This window comes from Bos indicus x Bos taurus, chromosome 7, assembly GCF_003369695.1.
Source record: "Bos indicus x Bos taurus breed Angus x Brahman F1 hybrid chromosome 7, Bos_hybrid_MaternalHap_v2.0, whole genome shotgun sequence".
Taxonomy (NCBI): Eukaryota; Metazoa; Chordata; class Mammalia; order Artiodactyla; family Bovidae; genus Bos; species Bos indicus x Bos taurus.
Window position 1 is genome coordinate 8,734,889 of NC_040082.1, and position 14,844 is coordinate 8,749,732.

General features: G+C 40.9%; 1 protein-coding gene across 12 annotated transcripts in view; it reads right to left on the reverse strand.

The window, feature by feature from the left end:
- PAM (peptidylglycine alpha-amidating monooxygenase) overlaps nt 1–14,844 on the reverse strand; it is a 324,946-nt gene that overhangs the window by 142,814 nt on the left and 167,288 nt on the right. The window lies entirely within an intron of this gene.

Here is a 14,844-nt window from a genome sequence, read left to right on the forward strand (position 1 = left end):
TGTACGTAGCCATGTCTCCTCTTGCTATCTTTTATGGCACATCAGCCAAATCTGAATCGGGAGGGATATGATATTGCTGATGCCTCTTTACTGCTGCTGTTGGAAACTATCCAGGAAAAGCACGTTTTCCTGACAAAAGACAGTAGTGTAGTAGAAATGAAACAGAAGGAAAACACTTATTACTAAAGAACTCCCATTATATTCTATTATTACCCATCTTAAGCCAAGAAGTCTCATGTAGACAATAGAGATCAGTACACTTTGCTTACGACATTTAAGAACCAAATGTTCTTTATTTTGATTTAGTCATTTGTGAGACAGAGATGCAGTGAATTCTACAGAACAAGTAGTTAATAAAATTGACTCCTTATGTAAATTAATATGGGACAGACAAAACCACCTGTATACTATTGCACATGAAAACTATTCACATAAAATCAGTAATTTTTGTTTTGGGAAACCAGAGGTACCATTCAGATTCGAGTGTTGAGCACAATCATTTGATCCTGTTTGGATAATATCCTCACATGCCTTTTATTGTTCAGGCTTAAAGAATCCCTGCAGACTACCTTTCTAAAGGAGACTATGCATTGTGATGATACAAACAAATGTAGAAACAGACAACAAGACCGAGCTTTACCTGAATATGGCCCTTCTGCTTGTATCTGTGGCTATTTGCAAGTTGGTTGTTCTCTGTTAGTGGGCCTTAGAAATGTTATACTGTGAACTAGGTGTCTGGTAACTTTCCTCAGGTATCCTTTGAAACGATAACCAAAGCAGGGCAACCATCTCATGGTGGCAACAGTGACTCTCTGCCTTAGAGTGATTACTCACAGAGTAGGTAGTATCCCTCCTAACTCAGACCATGCACAGTTTAAATCTGATTGAGATAAGCCACATAGGACCCATTAAGCCCTACATTCTTACATAGTACCTATTAGCATTCAAATAGCTTGAATTCTGCAAAGTAGTAGAGAAAACCTCAGGGGCTGACACCAGAGCTGCCAGACCAAGAAGAGTAAAGTACAGAAAGTGATCAGGCCTGTTAGACAAGAATTTTAGTTACGAGAGAAAGAGAAAGCAATTGGAAAATACTTTTCAAAGCCTCTTTTTAATTGATCCAGACAGATAATAGAATCAAACTGCTATTTTCTAAAGCAATTTTAATTACATGCAAAGTAAGTTTATACTGACTCAGTGGTGTTTGTACTTTCAACGTTTTCCTAGAATAAAAGAAAGCTCGGGCAAAAGAAAAGTGGGCAAAGCAAGTATAATTTTTCTGGTGTCAAAAATTCAGGCTTAAAAAAATCTACCTCTCTGACATCAGAATTTAAAGACACTTAATTACATATAAAATCCCTTAAACTCTCACTTTTGAATGCAGGCTATTCTAATTTTCCTTTTCCTAATGTCTTTCTCTTACCATATAAATAAGATATATGTTCTCTACTTATTAGGCTCTGGCAGAATAACCAGAGTTTATGTTAAAACACTCCCAAATGACTAAAAAGAGACTGCTTTCCAAAATTCTCTACTTTGTTACTTACCATCTAAGCTATGCTCCATCCTCACCATCTTTTTGGATGTTTGTCTCAACCTACAACACAATCTTTTTGTAAAGGGCTTCTCTGGTGGCTCTGCTGGTGAAGGATCCGCCTGCAGTGCAGGAGACCTGGGTTCGATCTCTGGGTCGGGAAGATCCCCTGGAGAAGGGAAAGGCTCCCCATTCCAGTAATCTGGACTGGAGAATTCCATGGACTGTATGGTCCATGGGGTTGCAAAGTGTCAGACACGACTGAGAGACTTTCAATTTCACAACAATTTACAACACAATCTTGTAATAATGTCTGCTAGCATCCTAAGTGGAGAAGGCAATGGCAACCCACTCCAGTGTTCTTGCCTGGAGAATCCCAGGGACGGCAGAGCCTGGTGGGCTGCCGTCTATGGGGTCGCACAGAGTCAGACACGACTGACGTGACTTAGCAGCAGCATCCTAAGTATTTAGAATAACACCTGGCACATACTGGAAGCTTTATAAATAAATATTGGTTGAATTCTGTATGTACCTTCCTCTTTGACTGGCTGGCAATAAACTCACAAAGAAAGGCTGAACTGAAACCTATATTACAGAGGCCACCTAATTAGGGTTTTATACAGCATCACTTTTTCTTATGAATTTTATCCTTCAGTTGATTCATCCCAGAATCCCATTTGCATTTTTAAACTATAATCACACTGGGCTGACGATGACAAGATTCTCAATGCCAAGTAGTTCCAATGGAAGCTTCTTTCCTGGCAAGAGCTTTTCTGTGGGAATTACAAATCTGTGCAAGCAAACGAGGAAGGAAAAAAAAAATATTTTGGTGAGGGAACATCTGTCTTGGAGCGCTCACACGCTTTCATTTAAGAGGAAGCAAAGGGAGAACACTAATAATGGGCTATAATTAATCTCCCAAGCACAACAGGTGGTGACAATGGCTGCATCCTGGTTGGCTTCCTGGTTGCCAGGGGGGTTATGTGAGAGGAAACTCCTGCTCTGAACAGGCGTTGCTGCGGACCTTACCACTCGTCTCCCCCCAGCTTAAAGCCAGTGGTTCGTGCTTTTCACTGCATTTCCTGTAATACGAAAGCAGTCCATTTTCTGAACCTTTTGCCAACCTAACTGCTCCCCGGCATGTTTCTCCCCTTTGGCACAGATGATTGGAAACTGACTCTATCCAATCTGTTTGGAGATGCTGCAGAACAAAAAAGGGCTTCCCAATCACTATCCCCCAAACACCGGATTTCTTACTTAGTGGTTTACATCTGATCTGGGGACAAGAGAGAGAGGTGAAAGAGAAGCTCTAGACTTGGACGGCTCTATCAGCTCATTTATTAAATGAGTTGTATTCTACTCTCCTAAAGTTTAAAATGAATCACCAAAGTGGTATCCACAGTTTCCATCAGATACCAAAGTGGTATTCACAATTTCTGTTCTTTTGGGGTCTGCTCTCATATATCTTACCGTAGTTATCTCATTAACATTTGCTTATCTTTTCCAGTAGTCATGTATGGATGTGAGAATTGGACTGTGAAGAAAGCTGAGTGCCGAGGAATTGATGTTTTTGAACTGTGGTGTTAGAGAAGACTCTTGAGAGTCCTTCGGACTGCAAGGAGATCCAACCAGTCCATCCTAAAGGAGATCAGTCCTGGGTGTTCATTGGAAAGACTGATGTTGAAGCTGAAACTCCAACAATTTGGCCACCTGATGAAAAGAGCTGACTCATTTGAAAAGACCCTGATGCTGGGAAAGATTGAAGGCAGGAGGAGAAGGGGATGACAGAGGATGAGATGGTTGGATGGCACCACCGACTCAATGGACATGAGTTTGAGTAAACTCCAGGAGTTGGTGATGGACAGGGAGGCCTGGGGTGCTACAGTCCATGGGGTCACAAAGAGTCAGACATGACTGAGTGACTGAACTGAACTGAACTGAGCCTTTAAACTCTTTTAATGTCTGTGTAGAAATCCATTCTTCCATCCTTCTCCTCATCTGTCCAACAAATATATATGCTGAGCAACTCCCAGGAACTAGACATTGTGCTAAACTCATAAAACTGTGAGAAGTACACGTGGTTCCAGCCCTCCCACAGTTTAGAGGCTACTCGTAGAACAAACACAAATCACACAAATAAGTATTATTATACGTATACTGTTTTAAATGACACGTGAGAGAAGTGCAGGTCACTGTAAGAGCCAGGAATTCCAAGGAAAGGATCTTCAGTGAAGGGAGGTGGCAATTGTTCTAGGCATAGGAAACGGCATTTTCAAAGGCCCTGTAATTGGAGAAAGCTCAAGGCAATGGCAATCCACTCGAGTACTCTTGCCTGGTAAATCCCATGGATGGAGGAGCCTGGTAGGCTGCAGTCCATGGGGTCGATGAGGGCCGGACATGACCGAGCGACTTCACTTTCACTTTTCGCTTTCCTGCATTGGAAAAGGAAATGGCAACCCACTCCAGTGTTCTTGCTGGGAGAATCCCAGGGACAGGGGAGCCTGGTGGGCTCCTGTCTATGTGGTCGCACAGAGTCAGACACAAATGAAGTGACTTAGCAGCAGCAGGCATGCTGAGAAAACAAAAACCCATACATATAGAAAAGGGGGACATGTTTTAACTTAGACTGGAAGAGTAGCTGTGGCATACGTTGCAACACTTCGTAGTCCATGTTCAGGACTCTGGTTGTTTTGCTCTTCTTGACGGCAGATCAGATCAGTCGCTCAGTCGTGTCCAACTCTTTGCGATCCCATGAATCGCAGCACGCCAGGCCTCCCTGTCCATCACCAACTCCCGGAGTTCACTCAGACTCACGTCCATCGAGTCAGTGATGCCATCCAGCCATCTCATCCTCTGTCTTCCCCTTCTCCTCCTGCCCCCAATCCCTCCCAGCATCAGAGTCTTTTCCAATGAGTCAACTCTGCGCATGAGGTGGCCAAAGTACTGGAGTTTCAGCTTGAGTATTGGAGTTTCAGCCTCAGCATCAGTCCTTCCAATGAACACTCAGGACTGGTCTCCTTTAGAATGGACTGCTTGGGTCTCCTTGCAGTCCAAGGGACTCTCAAGAGTCTTCTCCAGCACCACAGTTCAAAAGCATCAATTCTTTGGTGCTCAGCTGTCTTCACAGTCCAATCTCACATCCACACATGACCACTGGAAAAACCATAGCCTTGACTAGACGAACCTTTGTTGGCAAAGTAATGTCTCTGCTTTCCAGTATGCTATCTAGGTTGGTCATAACTTTCCTTCCAAGGAGTAAGCGTCTTTTAATTTCATGGCTGCAGTCACCATCTGTAGTGATTTTGGAGCCCCCAAAAATAAAGTCTGCCACTGTTTCCACTGTTTCCCCATCTATTTCCCATGAAGTGGTGAGACCGGATGCCATGATCTTCATTTTCTGAATGTTGAGCTTTAAGCCAACTTTTTCACTCTCTACTTCCACTTTCATCAAGAGGCTTTTGAGTTCCTCTTCACTTTCTGCCATAAGGGTGGTGTCATCTGCATATCTGAGGTTATTGATATTTCTCCCGGCAATCTTGATTCCAGCTTGCGTTTCTTCCAGTCCAGCGTTTCTCATAATGTACACTGCATATAAGTTAAATAAACAGGGTGACAATATACAGCCTTGACGAACTCCTTTTCCTGTTTGGAACCAGTCTGTTGTTCCATGTCCAGTTCTAACTGTTGCTTCTTGACCTGCATACAAATTTCTCAAGAGGCAGATCAGGTGGTCTGGTATTCCCATCTCTTTCACAATTTTCCACAGTTTATTGTGATCCACACAGTCAAAGGCTTTGGCATAGTCAAGAAAGCAGAAATAGATGTTTTTCTGGAACTCTCTTGCTTTTTCCATGATCCAGCGGATGTTGGCAATTTGATCTCTGGTTCCTCTGCCTTTTCGAAAACCAGCCTGAACATCAGGAAGTTCACAGTTCACATATTGCTGAAGCCTGGCTTGGAGAATTTTGAGCATTACTTTACTAGCATGTGAGATGAGTGCAATTGTGCGGCAGTCTGAGCATTCTTTGGCATTGCCTTTCTTTGGGATTGGAATGAAAACTGACCTTTTCCAGTACTGTGGCCACTGCTGAGTTTTCCAAATTTGCTGGCATATTGAGTGCAGAACTTTCACACCATCATCTTTCAGGATTTGGAATAGCTCAACTGGAATTCCATCACCTCCACTAGCTTTGTTCGTAGTGATGCTTTCTAAGGCCCACTTGACTTCACATCCCAGGATGTCTGGCTCTAGGTCAGTGATCACACCATTGTGATTATCTGGGTCGTGAAGATATTTTTTTGTACAGTTTTTCTGTGTATTCTTGCCATCTCTTCTTAATATCTTCTGCTTCTGTTAGGTCCATACCATTTCTGTCCTTTATCGAGCCCATCTTTGCATGAAATGTTCCTTTGGTATCTCTGATTTTCTTGAAGAGATCCCTAGTCTTTCCCATTCTGTTGTTTTCCTCTATTTCTTTGCATTGATCACTGAGGAAGGCTTTCTTATCTCTTCTTGCGATTCTTTGGAACTCTGCATTCAGATGTTTATATCTTTCCTTTTCTCCTTTGCTTTTCGCTTCTCTTCTTTTCACAACTATTTGTAAGGCCTCCCCAGACAGCCATTTTGCTTTTTTGCATTTCTTTTCTATGGGAATGGTCTTGATCCCTGTCTCCTGTACAATGTCACAAACCTCATTCCATAGTTCATCAGGCACTCTATTTATCAAATCTAGGCCCTTAAATCTATTTCTCACTTCCACTGTATAATCATAAGGGATTTGATTTAGGTCATACCTGAATGGTCTAGTGGTTTTCCCTACTTTCTTCCATTTAAGTCTGAATTCAGCAATAAGGAGTTCATGGTCTGAGCCACAATCAGCTCCTGGTCTTGTTTTTGCTGACTGTATAGAGCTTCTCCATCTTTGGCTGCAAAGAATATAATCAATCTGATTTTGGTGTTGACCATCTGGTGATGTCCATGTATAGAGTCTTCTCTTGTGTTGTTGGAAGAGGGTGTTTCGAAGAGGAGCCGTGGCTGCGCTCCTCTTCTCCTGCGCAGGCACAGGAGAGCCTAGAGGAGCTATCCCACGTTGAAGGTCAGGAAGGGCGGCGGTGAGGAGATACCCCTCATCCAAGGTAAGGAGCAATGGCTGCACTTTGCTGGAGCAGCCGTTAAGAGATACCCCACGCCCAAGGTAAGAGAAACCCAAGTAAGACGGTAGGTGTTGCAAGAGGGCATCAGAGGGCAAACACACTGAAACCATACTCACAGAAAACTAGTCAATCTAATCACACTAGGACCACAGCCTTGTCTAACTCAATGAAACTAAGCCATGCCCGTGGGGCAATCCAAGATGGGCAGGTCATGGTGGAGAGATTTGACAGAATGTGGTCCACTGGAGAAGGGAATGGCAAACCACTTCAGTATTCTTGCCTTGAGAACCCCATGAACAGTATGAAAAGGCAAAATGATAGGATACTAAAAGAGAAACTCCCCAGGTCAGTAGGGGCCCAATATGCTACTGGAGATCAGTGGAGAAATAACTCCAGAAAGAATGAAGGGATGGAGCCAAAGCAAAAAGAATACCCAGCTGTGGATGTGACTGATGACAGAAGCAAGGTCCGATGCTGTAAAGAGCAATATTGCATAGGAATCTGGAATGTCAGGTCCATGAATCAAGGCAAACTGGAAGTGGTCAAACAAGAGATGGCAAGAGTGAATGTTGACATTCTAGGAATCAGTGAACTGAAATGGACTGGAATGGGTGAATTTAACTCAGATGACCATTATATCTACTACTGCGGGCAGGAATCCCTCAGAAGAAATGGAGTGGCCATCATGGTCAACAAAAGAGTCCGAAATGCAGTACTTGGATGCAATCTCAAAAACGACAGAATGATCTCTGTTCATTTCCAAGACAAACTATTCAATATCACAGTAATCCAAGTCCATGCCCCAACCAGTAATGCTGAAGAAACTGAAGTTGAACGGTTCTATGAAGACCTACAAGACCTTTTAGAACTAACACCCTAAAAAGATGTCCTTTTCATTATAGGGGACTGGAATGCAAAAGTAGGAAGTCAAGAAACACCTGGAGTAACAGGCAAATTTGGCCTTGGAATACAGAATGAAGCAGGGCAAAGACTAATAGAGTTTTGCCAAGAAAATGCACTGGTCTTGATGGCAACAGAAAGCCAATGACAATTTTTTTTTTGTGGGGAACTGATATGGAGGTGAGAATTAATTAGATGAGGCCAGTAAAAAGTTACATAGTTTTTCAGAAAACTGATGATAGGAGCTTGAAAACAAATTATAATGGTAGAGATGGAAAAAACAGGACAGATTCTGGAGATATTCAAAAGGTGAAATAGACATGACTTGGGAGTGGATCTGAATAGAAGGAAGGCGGCAGTGTTGAGGATGATTCCTGGTTTGCGTAACTCAATATACTGGTTTGAGTAGCTGAATGGTGGTAGCATTCGTTAACACATAAAACACAAGAGGACCAGTTTGGAAGATGATGAATTTGTCACTGCACATATAAAGCTTAAGAAGCTTTTGAAAAAACCTACATGTAAATGTCAAATGAGCACCTGGGTCAAATGGAATTTGAAGGAAAGGTTGGCCAAGAGATATAAATTTATGTGACATGCAAGTTGGACAGGGGGTATCAAAGAAGCTGCTTTATGAGAGGAGAGAGTGAAACAGGAAAGAGAAAGGATGGAGCTGTGAAACAGCCAGCAAAAGAAAGAGCAGCCAGGGAGTTTAGACAAAAATCACAGAGGTATTATATCTGCCTGCCATGCAGGGGACCAGGGTTCAATTCCTGGGTCTGGAAGATCCCCTGGAGAAGGGAACGGCTACCTACTCCAGTATTCTTTCCTGGAGAATCCCGTGGACAGAGGAGCCTGGAGGGCTACAGTCCATGGGGTCGCAAGAGTCAGAAACGACTTAGTGACTAAACCACCATTACATCAGAGAAGTCAGGAGGAGAGAATGTCTCAAGGAGGGTGCCGTTGACAATGTCACCAACCAAAATCCATGTTGACAGTGTTCTCCTGGGGATGGCTACTGGACAACACTAACATACGGGCATCTACTTACCTTGTGTTAATATTCCTGATTTATTTGAGGAGCCCAGCTCCTCCCTGTAGCTCCCTCTATGAGGCTTATGACTGTGGAGACTCTGGCCTCATGGCCCAAGGTCCTCTCAAGGCACCAGCCACATTTGCTATCCAGTTACCCACAGTCCCTCCAGAGCTGTCTTCTACACTGCCTCCCAGGAAAGAAATGCCTGCAGGGACAGTGGGTGGCAGAGTTGCCTCAGAGTTTCCCTACCAACTCCTTCAGTGATAGTCACAGAGCCCAGGGTGACTTGGGAAATAGGAAAGAAGAAAAGAACACTGACAGAAAAAAACAGACAAAGATTTAGAAAGGCTGATGGAAAAAATGATGGGCCAATGAGTCAATTTCAAAAATGCCGAATATTCAAAATCAAACAATATAAGGAAAAATTCTTTGAAGCAATACTGGTGTTATATAAGCTCCAACAGAATATAGTGCCACCATGCAGAGACTCCCTCTGCCTGCTGATTTCCAAGTTTTGAAATTACTCTGATTTTGCAGACCAGTGGTGTCAACAGACACCTAAGAATTGAGTGCCTGACATACCCTTCTAGCACACACTGATTTTAATTTCTCACAACGTATTAAGCACTAATGAGGTCATATACCATGAAAGTACATACTGTTCAGAGAGTTAGAAAAGAGTAAATATTATAATATTAAAACAGGCAACTTTTAGTAACAATCCTATAGACTTTAACATAACTGTATAAATGCTACAAGTTCTGGGCAAGGCTTCTGGCCTTCAGGCATTCCATATTTGGAAGGAGATTGATATTCTGAAAAAAATTAAATTAAAATATTAAACTGTTGTATTCACACTCTGCAAAAAGCAGAACCATTACTTTGCCAACAAAGGTCCGTCTAGTCAAAGCTATAGTTTTTCCAGTAGTCATGTATGGATGTGAGAGTTGGACTATAAAGAAAGCTGAGCACTGAAGAATTGATGCTTTTGAACTGTGGTGTTGGAGAAGACTTTTGAGAGTCCCTTGGACTGCAAGAAGATCCAACCAGTCCATCCTAAAGGAAATCAGTCCTGAATATTCATTGGAGGGACTGAGGCTGAAGCTGAAACTCCAATATTTTGGCCACCTCATGTGAAGAACTGACTCATTTGTGAAAACCCTGATGCTGGGAAAGATTGAAGGCAGGAGGAGAAGACAGACAGAGGATGAGATGGCTGGATGGCATCACTGACTCAATGCACCTGAGTTTGAGTAAACTCCGGGAGTTGGTGATGGATAGGGAGGCCTAGCATGCTGTGGTCCACGGGGTTGCAAAGCGTCAGACATGACAGAGTGACTCAACTGACTAACTGATTCACACTTCTCTTCTAAATAAACCACATCTGGTTCCCTAGCAGCCATTCTGTTATCATGGCCCCAAGAAATGGGGCAGGGCTAACGCTAAGACAGAGATAAAACATGACATAGAAGACTGCCCTTCCAGGCAGAAGGAGGAGATAAAAGAAAGTGTCTGGTTAAGGAGAAATTGATTTCATAGTCACAGATGAGGTGGCAGAGCTCATACCAATAAAAGGAACAGAGTCCATAGGCCCTGTTAATCTGGGATCTCTCACTGTCCAATGCCATTCATACAAGATCACCTCTTTTCTTTACACTCAAGATATTACCCTCACAAATAAAAAAGGGAGGAGGGGAAACAGCCTAATCAAAAGTTGAGTGGATTGTCTTGACCCCAAAGAGAGTGGGATACCTTCAATTGATACTATTAAGGCTTTCTTCCCTTGCTACCCAGAGGCTCAGGGGTTGAAGAAGGTAAGATCAACTTTAAAAATTAAAATCCTATTTTCTTTGCATACTTGAAGACTAGAGTGCAAACTGAGACTGCTTCACACATAGGCAAGTAATAATTTATAAATTAATGTATTAGTTGTATTTTTACTTTTTGTTATGCATTGATAACTGGTATCAGCAAAATGTTAAGATTGACTGATAGGTTTCTTGAAGAAAAGATGTAACATATGCAAAGCATCTTATAAAGCTCAAATATTTTTATGCAATCATGGCACCTATTAGCAGAATTTTTGGCCTGAATGATGATTAGTTTTTTTCATTTTATTGTGGCACTTAAAATTGGTACAAAGATTTTTAGGAAAGCAAGACGGCAACACACACGAGAAAACCCTTTTTCCCTTAGAGTGAACTGAGCATACAGTCATCAGGATATATTACAAAGGCCACAGTAAATCAAATATACGCCACCTCAGTCATATGTAGGAGGTCTAATCAAATGCGAATCATCACTAAGAATAAATCTGCAAATGACAGAAGAAAATGGCTTAAGCTAACAGAGATGTAGGATTTCACGTAATAAGTCCAGAAGTAGGATAGATGTAAGAATGGTTATCTCATGCAGCAGCTCAACAGTATCATCAAGGAACTAGGTTCTTTCCATCTTCCAGCCTTGCCATATTCAATATTTTGCTTTTTATCTGTAGAATTCTTTCCTCATGGTCACAAGATGGTTACAGCAGCTTCCAGTATCATAGTCTCATGAAGCCATTCCCAAAGGCCAGCAGAGGGAGAGTCTCTTCCTTAAGGTCCTTTTCAAAAGCAAAACTTTCCCCAAAGGACTTCACCTCTAGTAGAATCCCCTTCACATCTAAACGGCCAGAACTGTGTCACATGTCCGTCTCTAAACCAATCAGTTCCAAGGGAAGCCTAATCAAGATTCATTTTCTGGGCTAGGGGAGGCCAATGCTGGAACAAAACTGGGGTTCTATTAGCAAAAAAGGGAGGAGATGTATGTGGGGTAGGCAACCAATATGTCCTGACAAACATATTTCTGAAAGCAAAAACAAAGCCTTCAAAATTCTAAATTTAACTAGAAGTAGATTATATTTGGGCGACTTGGTCCATTTCAACATATTAATCTACAATGGTTCAGAATATTTGGAAACCCGTCTTCCTGTCTAATAAAATAACTAGGTCAAAAACTGCATTTTCAATTAGACATTTTCTGCTACATCTCTTAACTAGATGCGACAAGGCATTTAGATATAGGGATCACAAATGGATAAAATACAAATTCCCAGTTCGGCATGCCTGACGATCTCGAGGGAAATGAGACATGGAAAGCCAGTTCAAATCTAAATTAAATAAAGGCAACTGTGCCTTCTGAAAACTGAACTCCTTTCTTCAGAATAACAGGTATAACCAGCAGAGGGTACTTATGTTTATGGATGAAGTCATATATTTAAATATAACGATCAAGCCATTCTGCTTCTCTCCACCTCCCTTATAGCAATTCCGTGACTTATTCATTTTCCTTAGACTTCCAACTCATAAAGAAAACATTACAACATATTTGCATCCTTGCCTTGAACTTCTAAGAGGAACTATATAATCAAATATAAAAATATTCTTTGGAATGTTCTCTGCTTTTCCTTTTGACTTCATTAACATCTATTTCAACATCAGGCCATTACAATAAGGCTCCTTGTTTGCTGGTCTGTCTCCTGCTCTTGGACTATGTTTCAGACCTGAAACCCTGACTTATTCTTATTTGTATTCCCAAAGACCACCTGGCATTAGCACTAGGTCTGCAGTGAGTGTTGGCTGAATTAGTTTGTTGAATTTTGCCATGCTACATCACTAATAACCTTTCATAAAGGACCTATTTCTACAAAAATAGCTCCAGAGCATTGACTCATTTTTTCCCTTCAAGAATTTTATTTATGCTTTTTTGAACCCAATTTAACCACTGTAATTTTCCAACTTCCATTGACAGACAATATTAATAATTCAAGACAAGGAATGATGCTACAAAGGTTGACTTCTCTTTGCACTGAAACTCCCTGGGGTGAACACCTGTCATAAAGCTAATGGACTTATTATTATAATGAACCAAATAGCTGTAGAAACTGCAAATGTACATTTTCCAAATATGTTTTTACTTATCATTAGTTTATTTTACACTATAAACACAAATACAGCACTTCAGTGCATCCTTCTTTAAGTCAGTTTGGAAACTTAACACAAATGAAAAAGTAAATTCAATGTTTTACAATGAAATTCAGCTTTGTTTTATTATATTTTCTCAGATACACATACTCATATAAACATACAGCATGATAAGTACAATAAAACTAAGTAACCCTAAATTATCATCAATGTATAATTAGGTTTATATAGTCAGTGGCCCTTAGTTGATGCGAAAGGAAAACTTAATCTTCTGTATCCAGCAGTTTATAGAATATAAACTATAAACAATATAAACTGAATTCAAGAGTGATCAAATAGTTTACAGGGGAAACTTCCTTTTTATAGAAATATTTCCAATGACAAATTCCAGAGGAATGACAGAATTAGAATACTCATGATACGTGACTTCTAATGCACCCAGGCAATGATAAATATCCACGGCTGCTAAAATAATAGATGAAAAGTTGATAGGTAACTCTACAGTGAATTAATCAATCTCACAATTCCTAACTTAATAAGAATAACATCGTAAGAAGAGAGACAATCAGACATTATATGCTTTCTGTTGGTACTATATAACATCACCTATGAAATATTCTTGCCAAAACCCTAACCTAAATCTGCTCAAGCCTTTGGCTGTATCAGTATAAGCAAACAAAGGTCAGAGGGACATGTTATATGAGACTTGAGTGATGCAGTCAGCAAATCCTAGAATGCAGGAAACCCTTTAGGACAAGTACCCTAAAGGAAAAAAAAGAGACAGATGGAATCTCAAGATTCCTAAAAGAGACAGGATTAAGATTTACCATGTGGACCACATTTGAATTCTGATGCAAACAAAACTACATTTAAAAATATAAACCATCAGAGGGATGGTATGGGGAGGGAGGAGGGAGGAGGGTTCAGGATGGGGAACACATGTATACCTGTGGCGGATTCATTTTGATATTTGGCAAAACTAATACAATTATGTAAAGTTTAAAAATAAAATTAAAAAAAAATATATAAACCATCAAAGAAACTTGAATCTGACTAGATACTTGATGATATAATGGTAATAATGGTGATTGTGATTACATTTAAAAATGAAGTATTCACCTTCTGAAAATACATAACAAAGTACTATGAAATGAAATGATGTCTAGGAGATACCTGAAAATAATTCAGTGTGTGTGTGTGTGTGTGTGTGTGTGTGCTGGGGAGGAATCAAGTAGAGGACTATGGATAAAACAAGAATGACCATGTGCTGATAATCATTGATGGGTACGTGGGGATTCATTACACAAGCTCAACAATTTTGTATATATTAGAAATTTTCCATTAAAATGCTTAAAACTAGAAGATACAGTCTGTCCCCAAGAATCGTTGATACCAACCTACCAACCAATTAATGTAACAGCCAGCAAACTGATTCTATATATTTTGCTCCTAGGAGATAAAATATGAAAGGAAAAGCTCTTTTATTAGAATCTAATGAAGGAAACAAAGCTCACCACTAGGAAATGGTGAAGTGTTGCGTAAACTCTGGGAGTTGGTGATGGACAGGGAGGCCTGGCATGCAGCAGTCCATAGGGTCGCAAAGAGTGGGACACGACTGAGCAACTGAACTGAACTGAACTGAACTGAGTGATAAGAGTTCAAAGAAAGGATGATCTGGTCCCAGGTGGGTCCCTTGGCTGGGCCTAATACTGAGAGGTTCTTCTCTCCTAACAAGATTAAGCAGAAAGTGGGGGATACTGACAAGATAATAAAGGGACACTTATCTTACATTTTTTAACTCATGCGTAGATTTTAACACTTGTAATGCACACACTTAAAATATTTTACAGATCTTGCCATTTTCTTGTGAATGGCACCGTATAGGGCAGGTGGCATGGCATCATTTCTATAATGGAAGTATTCCTTTTCTGTGTTTACTATTTAAGATATATCAGTCAGGATCCCCTTAGGAAACAGAAGGTACAAATAAAGAGGGCAACTGAGGAGCCAAAGAACCAAGGACACAGCCGCTGGCTGGGTGAAGAGAAGTATTTAAGGTAGGTTGAAATACCCTAGGAATTTATAAAGATCATTTGCGATTCATGGGGTCGTAAAGAGTCGGACACGACTGAATGACTGAACTGAACTGAAGCTTGATGAACGTGAAAGAGGAGAGTGAAAAAGTTGGCTTAAAGCTCAACATTCAGAAAACTAAGATCATGGCATCTGGTCCTATCACTTCATGGGAAATAGATGGG